Source organism: Lactuca saligna, chromosome 7 (assembly GCF_052625555.1).
Source record: "Lactuca saligna cultivar CGN05327 chromosome 7, ASM5262555v1, whole genome shotgun sequence".
NCBI classification, from domain to species: Eukaryota; Viridiplantae; Streptophyta; class Magnoliopsida; order Asterales; family Asteraceae; genus Lactuca; species Lactuca saligna.
In genome coordinates this window covers 66,795,011-66,803,751 of record NC_136423.1, presented here as the reverse complement: position 1 = coordinate 66,803,751, position 8,741 = coordinate 66,795,011, and positions in this window count along the sequence as shown.

Sequence of the window (8,741 nt, the reverse complement as noted above, 5' to 3'; positions counted from 1 at the left end):
GACTATGAAATAAATAAATGATTTTTTTTCGTGATTTTATGGGCCAAGGGTTCCCTATGATAGGTAAACCGTAAGTTATCACATTTTTGTCAATTTTTTTCATTTTGTTCTTGCGGACTCGAGTTGGTTTTTGTGTATATTATTAGTTACATCAATTTTTTAGGAACAAGGTTACATTAATTGTTTTATGAATCAAATGAACAAGTTTGAATAGCTAATAGAATTAAAAAAGTTTGTATCTTATTTTTTTTATAGTTATTCAACTTTTAATATCGTCAATAGTTTTAATACCGTCTATTATCTATATATGTTGCATTAAAGGTGTTTGTGAAAATGCCTAAAAGAGAATATGTTTATATCGTATGTATTTTGTCAAAACTCTTAAAATGCCTATTATTCTGATAGAATTTGATTTCAATTTACTTATTTGTCAAGATAGGAAAAGTAAAAAACATTGCAGGACAGGAAAAATGAAATACATTCTGTTAGAATATGATATCATTATCTATTATATAGTTTCTATTAAATAAGTAATGTTTGTATTCTGTCAGAATTTATTTATATAAATGCATTATGTTAGAATGTCTTTGAGAAAGTTTGTTAACAACAAGTATATTAGCTTCATTGGTAATACTAATGAGTAATGCATGTTATTCTTTCAGAATGACTTGAAGAAGGAATTCAAGATTGATCATACAAGAGAAAGATTTGGAATGAAGTTCAACAACAAGTATATTTTGCGAAGAATTACATTCTTACAATAATACATCACATTGTGGTCATAGTTTGAATCAAGTGGATTATTTGGACCATTGATGAAGATAACATGTATTTGCTCAATAATTGTATATTTAAGAATGTTATTTCTTAATATTTTTATTCATTGTTGATGATATTTTGTTAGAATATATATAACTATATTAAATTGTACAAGACTATTAGTTTGTAAGAATATGTATGATTTTGTATTCAGGTTCAGATGTATATGAAGAATATATGTTCAATTCTTAATCATGTTAGTTATCAAAAATATATGCATTGCAAATATATTCCGTAAGAATAAAATCGAAAATATATTTACTATTTATTGTATGACATTCTGACAGAATAAAATCGGATTTTTAAATTTGAATTAATTTAAAATATTCAGATTTTAAAAAATAAAGGAATTAATTATCCCTAAAAATCCGAAAGTTTCCTTTTTTATTATAGGTTAATTGACTAAAATGTCCTTATGCTGGAATTTGTGTGATTATACAGTACATGTTATCCTATTGTGATATTATAGAACCTCAGATGATAACCTTTGATTCTATTCCATCAAGTGGTCGAGATTTGTGCATTCTGGCACACAATAATTAGTAAAAACAAAATAACTTAAGCATATATATAATATTAACCCCCCCCCCCTCCCGTTTGTCCCACATGGAGTTTTGGACGGGACTGCCTACCCCGTCCCCGCCTTCAAAATTAAAACGAGGGTAAACGTTGACCCCGCCCTCGCTCCTATATTTTTTAATAAATATCCCTTAAATGGGATCGGGATCCCACGAGACTTTTTGACATCTCTAAAATGGATAATAATTTGAATTAGAATACATGATATAGAATTAATTTAAGTTGATAACATCACGATGACCATGTATTTCAAATTGATAATTCTAGGGCTTGAAAACCCATCAAACAATCCTAATCTTCGAAATATATGTTAGTTGTAGATTAGAGCTGGATGTAGGAATGGAATCGCTATATAAAACTTATATAAACTTAATAATTGGATGGAATTTTGAATTAGCAAACATTATCATGATTTTGAAGGAGAAAAGCGTGTAAATGAAGAGTTATGATAAATGCTTTCAACAAATTGTCATAAAGTTGAAAGCAAGTAGAGGTACTATTGTTTCAATGATCTCACATGCAAAAAATCATTAAAACAATAAGGTCTTAATTATTGAATTTTAATTAATAATTGATAACTAAACAATTAAAACAATAAAAAAAAGTGATAACCAACTTTGTAAACCCATAGTGACGAACCATATCCCGATCGCAATCGCGCCACGTATAGAGGTGATGCGCCAAACCATTTCTATCAAACCCTAATTTGTTTTTTTAGTTTGTCAAAGGTTTTTAAACTTTTAAAATATGTATAGATACCTGATCTAATCAGTCCTCTATCATGAGAATATGATTAACACAAACTAATTAGAAATCATGTACAAAACACATGAATAAGTGGCTCTGATACCACTATTGAGTTATGGGGATACAAACAAACATATAAAATGTCACAAAGACGTAGCGGAAGTAATACAAAACCATAATCCCATAAACCAAAGTAAATCCACGTTTAACCAATATTAAGCAACAAAACAACACATAGAAGAAATAAAGCAAACATTCCCTTGAAGCCTTTGAAACCTTGTTAAGAGTCCAAAATAGGATTCCTTTTTTGTAGTCATACTAAAGAATGTATCCAACAATGTATGGAACCTCTCCTTACTCGTGGACACCATGAAGACAAAGGTTGAATATGAAAGACACGTCGCACACACAAGTAGGATCCCCTCGTCGTTGCGTTGTGTAGAGGTAGAGAAAGATAGAGGGGTTGGAAAATCCACCACTAGGATACCTTCTTCTCCTTCTTATCTGCTTCTGTCAACATATTAGCTTGTACATCCTGGTACATCTGATCCAAATCAAACTTTGTCTACAAAAAAAAAGTTAACCAAGTAAAAAACAATTATAGTTAACCATATAAAATATATTTAAATAAATAAATACCGCTAAATTTTGTAATATGGTGTCCTGTATTATAGGAGAAACTTTTTTCCAAGTCCATTTATCGAAAGGGACCATGTGCCACATTGTTTTTCCAACTTCTCGGGAAAACATGTATTTCGGCTCTCCTACGGGATCAAATGTAATATCCCTATCATATTCCATGCTCATCGGTTTGCCCTGGTTCCGTAAGATCGATTTTTCAAGCTTTATATTTTTCGCTTTGCCTCGAACTTTTCTTCGTGCAGGTTGCTCAACTACAAATGTAATTAAAAATTATTAGAAACGATATTTAATTTATAATAACTGAACAAAAATAGTAAATAAAAATTCATAATAAGACTTACCGTCCTGCTCGTGATGACCAGCACCTCTACCACCTGGGAGAGGTGGGTCCTCATCTCCATCACCCCCGTGTCCACGACCCGTAACAACAACCATGATATACACAAACAAAAGCAAAATTGACAACATTTCCTGAAAATTATAAGATATACAGATACAATTTTATTACAAATACAAATTTAATTATAGCATTCACATATAAGTTTTGGAAGTTATTGGTTAATATATAAGTTTTGGAACTTATTGGTTAATTTGGGAACAAACGAGAAACTAAATGTATTCGTATAAATGAAGGAATCAATGGGTTGCATGATCTAATCAGCGGCGGATTACCGACAGAATACAAAGGTTCTGTAACGACCCAATTTTCATGTCCAAAAATTTCATTTTTAAATATTACTTTAGAAAACATTAATAAATAAAAACATTGTTTGATCACAACATAACACATCGCAAACCATGTTTTAAAAGTCAAACCATACATCCCATCAAATATCAGAGTACAATCCCAGTGAATCTCGTAAATGCGGAAACCGAAGAGTGTGTGTGTGACATGCTGCTACCGCGCCGGCTCCTTTCCCCCGGCTGAGGAGGTACCTGAAACCAAAACTGAAACCGTAAGCACAAAGCTTAGTGAGCTCCCCCATAATACCTCGTACCATACAAGCATTTAACATATAACATGCAATTAGGAGATACGGGCCTCGCCCACACTCGTGAAGATACGGGCCCCACCCACACCTCACTTTCTGAGAGATACGGGCCCCGCCCACACTTCTCTACCTGGGAGATACGGGCCTAGCCCACACTCCATTCTCGGAGAGATACGGGCCCCGCCCACACTCAACCGCCAACTCATATCATACAAGCATCGCACCGACAACAAGTGTAAACAGTTCTATCATGCTGGTATATAACACAATCAACTCAACTAATAGATACGGGCTCGGCCCACACTATAATACTAACGTCTCATCTATACGGGCCGGCCTTGGTGCCTTAGACCCGTTACTATTGGAAGGAAACTCACCTCGAAATAGCTGCTGGTCTGTGTGGGAATTGATCACCTACTACTGTTGCTGCTGCTCCGGAAACTCCCCGGCTGTAATTCCCACAATATACTTAATCATACAATGCCAACTGTCCTTTGGGTAAAAAGACCATTTTACCCCTGGTCTAGCCCTAAGTCAAATCGAAGTCAACTTTTAGTTGACCCAACTCGCCGAGTGGATCTCCACTCGCCGAGTCCCTAGCAAACTATTGTCCTGGGTCCCTGATTCTACTCGTCGAGTTTGGTATGACTCGACGAGTTCATCTTCTAAACTGTCATTCAACTCCTTCATCCTACTCGCCGAGTTGTATGAACAACTCGTCGAGTTCATCTTCATCCGAAGAACACATATGCTAAGACTCGCCGAGTTGTATGAACAACTCGCCGAGTTTGTTCTTGATCTATGAAGATTGCCTTGGACTCGCCGAGTCAGGGCATTGACTCGCCGAGTCCTATCATGAGCGAGTTCAGCTTCCAACTCACCGAGTCACCCCCTGTGACTCACGGCTCAACTCGATACATCTTAAAGGGACCAGTTCAGTGACTCGCGACCAGACTCGTCGAGTCACATATATGACTCGCCGAGTCGCAGCCATGCATCCATCAAATACACCGATTTGCTCGATTCCAGTCCATGCCATTCACAGATCTGGGCTTCTAGGACACAATTCACACGTAAAGTTTCCAACTTTATGTGTAGATATTCACCAATATGGATTTTAAGGCTCAAAGTGCACCAAAAGAGGTAGATCTAGGGCTTTCATGCCATATGACCCCATAAAGGCAATAGATCCAAGCTCCAGGGACTAATTCATGCCTAGATCTAAAGGCTAACAACTTATTATCACCCACAAAGCACAAAAAAGCTTGGGGAAGAGCCCAAGAAGGACTCCAATGAAGCAATAAGGGATTACAAGCTTGAAAACAGAGGGGAAACGAGCTATACCTCAAGGAATATGTTGAAATGACACAAGGATGCCTGATCTCCTTCTCCTCTTCTTGATCTACACCTCTTTCTCCTCAAAACCTTCTAGAACACACCAAGAGCACTTCAATCTCTCAAGGAAATAAGGGAAAAACGATGTTGGGGATTTCTGGGGGTGAATGGGGACGAGTTGGGGCGGAATGAGGGTTTAAATAGGGTGCAAACCCTTGAAACTTAGGGTTTCATCCAGCAGCGGTGACTCGCCGAGTCCAGGATATGGACTCGCTGAGTCTCCCACTTAAACGTGTCCTGAGTCTCGTCCCTACTCGGCGAGTCGAACCTTATGACTCGCCGAGTCCAAGGCTAAAATAGGGCAATGCTCAAATAAAATTCACATACCGGAAACCAGGTGCTACAAATCTCCCCCACTTATTTTAGACTTCGTCCTCGAAGTCTGCTGCCCGGTCCTGAAACAGCTCGGGGTAATGCTCCATCATCTCGTCCATCGGTTCCCAAGTCCATTCCGAACCCTTGCGGTGCTGCCATTGCACCTTTACTAGTTCTACCCTCTTGTTTCTCAAAGCCTTTGTCTTTCTGTCAAGTATTGCGACTGGGCGCTCAATGTAATTCAAGCTGTCATCAACCTGAATATCCTCCAATGGTACTACTGCTGAATCGTCCACCAGGCACTTCTGCAGCTGCGAAACATGAAAGGTGATGTGGATCTGACTGAGCTCGGCTGGCAGGTCCAGCCTATACGCCACCTTGCCCACCCGGGCTGCAACCCTGAACGGCCCGATGAATCTTGGGCCCAACTTGCCCCGCTTCCTGAATCGAATGACACCTTTCCAAGGAGACACTTTCAGGAGAACCATATCCCCGACTTGGAACTCCAAGTCGGATCGACGCCTATCGGCGTAGCTTTTCTGCCGACTCTGTGCAGTCTGAAGTCTGCTCTGAACCTGCTGGATCCTCTCGGTCGTCTCTAGCACCACCTCGGTGCTTCCCATGACTCTCTGGCCAACTTCACCCCAACATATCGGGGTTCTGCACTTCCTCCCATACAACATCTCGAACGGTGGTCGGTCAATACTCGCGTGATAGCTGTTGTTGTAGGAGAACTCAGCCAAGGGAAGATAGGTATCCCAGCTACCACCGAAATCCAACACACACGCCCGCAACATGTCCTCCAAAGTCTGGATGGTCCGCTCACTCTGACCATCTGTCTGCGGGTGAAAGGCGGTGCTGAAATGCAGACGAGTGCCCAACTCGTCATGGAATTTCTTCCAAAATCTGGAAGTAAAACGCACGTCCCTGTCCGAGATTACCGATACTGGCACTCCATGCCGTGCCACAATCTCCCTGATATAGATGTCGGCTAATTTTTCGGCCGATATGCTCTCCTGGATTGGAATAAAGTGAGCACTCTTGGTCAATCTATCCACGATGACCCAAATCGAATCCACTCCACGTGCGGTCCTGGGAAGCTTTGTGATAAAATCCATCGTGATATCTTCCCATTTCCACAGTGGGATGTCCAACGGCTGTATCTTGCCATGCGGTCTCTGATGTTCGGCCTTGACCTTCCTGCAGGTCAAACACCGCTCGACGTACCATGCCACATCCCGCTTCATGCAAGGCCACCAGTAATCCGGACGAAGATCCCTATACATCTTCGTCGCCCCGGGATGAATAGAAAATCGGGACTTGTGCGCCTCCTCCATCAAAATCTGATGCACGCCACCGTGATACGGCACCCACACCCTACGGTGTAGTGTCAAAAGTCCTCTACCATCATAATCAAAGGAGGAAACCTGACCCACCACACGCTCGCTCTTCCGATGCTCCTCCTTGATAGCCTCCTGTTGAGCCTCCCGAATCTGCTCCAATAGGGGAGTCACCACGGTCATCCTCAAGCAAACGTCCCTAATCGGCACCATCTTGCGGCTAAGCGCATCGGCCACCACATTGGCCTTCCCCGGGTGGTAAAGGATCTCGCAATCATAATCCTTCACCACGTCCAACCACCGCCGCTGCCTCATATTCAGATTCGGCTGGTCCATGAGGTACCTCAAACTCTTGTGGTCCGTGTAGATGGTACACCGAACCCCGTAGAGGTAATGTCGCCAAATATTGAGGGCAAAGACCACCGCCCCCAACTCCAAATCGTGCGTCGGGTAGTTCGCCTCGTGAGGCTTGAGCTGCCGCAAAGCGTAGGCAATGACATGCCCCCTCTGCATCAGAACTGCACCCAACCCCGAAATGGACGCATCGCAGTAAACCACAAAATCCTCTACGCCCTCAGGCAGGGCTAGGATCGGCGCCTCACACAATTTCTGTCTCAGCATCTCAAACGCAGCCTGCTGCTCGGGTCCCCATCGAAAGACCACGGCTTTCTTCGTCAGTCGTGTCAGGGGTACGGCTATCTTGGAGAAATCTTGGATAAATCTCCGATAGTAGCCTGCCAATCCCAGGAAGCTCCGAATCTCAGATGGAGACTTCGGGACCTCCCATCTCATCACGGCCTCGACCTTGTCCGGATCAACCAGAATCCCGTTCTGGTTGACGAGGTGTCCAAGGAATTGCACCTCGCGCAACCAAAACTCACACTTGGAGAACTTGGCATACAAGCTCTCCCTCCTCAGGGTCTCCAATACCTCCCTCAGATGCTCCTCGTGTTCCTCCCGAGTCTTGGAATAGACCAAGATATCATCGATAAAGACTATCACAGACCGATCCAGCATCGGTCTACACACGCGGTTCATGAGGTCCATGAATGCGGCAGGAGCATTGGTGAGCCCAAACGGCATCACCACGAACTCGTAATGACCATAGCGCATCCGAAACACGGTCTTCTGCATATCCTCCTCCCTGACCCTCATCTGATGATAGCCCGAACGCAAGTCAATCTTGGAGAACCAAGATGCTCCCTGAAGCTGGTCAAATAGGTCATCAATCCTCGGAAGCGGGTATCGGTTCTTCACCGTTACCTTGTTCAGCTCCCGATAATCTATACACATCCGATGCGACCCGTCCTTCTTCCTTATAAACAGAATCGGGGCTCCCCAGGGTGAACTGCTCGGACGAATAAATCCCTTATCTAGCAGCTCCTGCAGCTGCGTAGACAACTCCTGCATCTCGGGAGGAGCCAACCGATACGGTGCTTTGGCTATCGGAGCCGCACCGGGAATGAGGTCAATCCTGAACTCCACCTGTCGCTCCGGAGGTATCCCAGGTAGTTCCTCCGGGAAAACATCTGCAAAATCTCGAACCACCGGGACCTCGCTCATGGTCGCCTTACCCGCCTCCCGGGTATCCATCACATACGCGACATATCCCGCGCATCCCTGCTGAAGGTTGCGCCTAGCCCTCGCTGCTGAACATACAGTGGGTCCACACTGCGGCCGTTCGCCATGAATCACTAACTCTCCCCCGCTTGGGGTCCTGACTCGCACTAGCTGCTGCACGCAATCTATCACTGCCCCATTAGGGCACAACCAATCCATACCAATAATCACCTTGTTCCCACGCAACGGGATGGGAACCAAGTCTACCAGGTAACGCTCCTCAAACAGTCGCAGAACACAATCTCGAAACACCATCGATGCTCGCACCGATCGATCGTCAGCAATATCTACC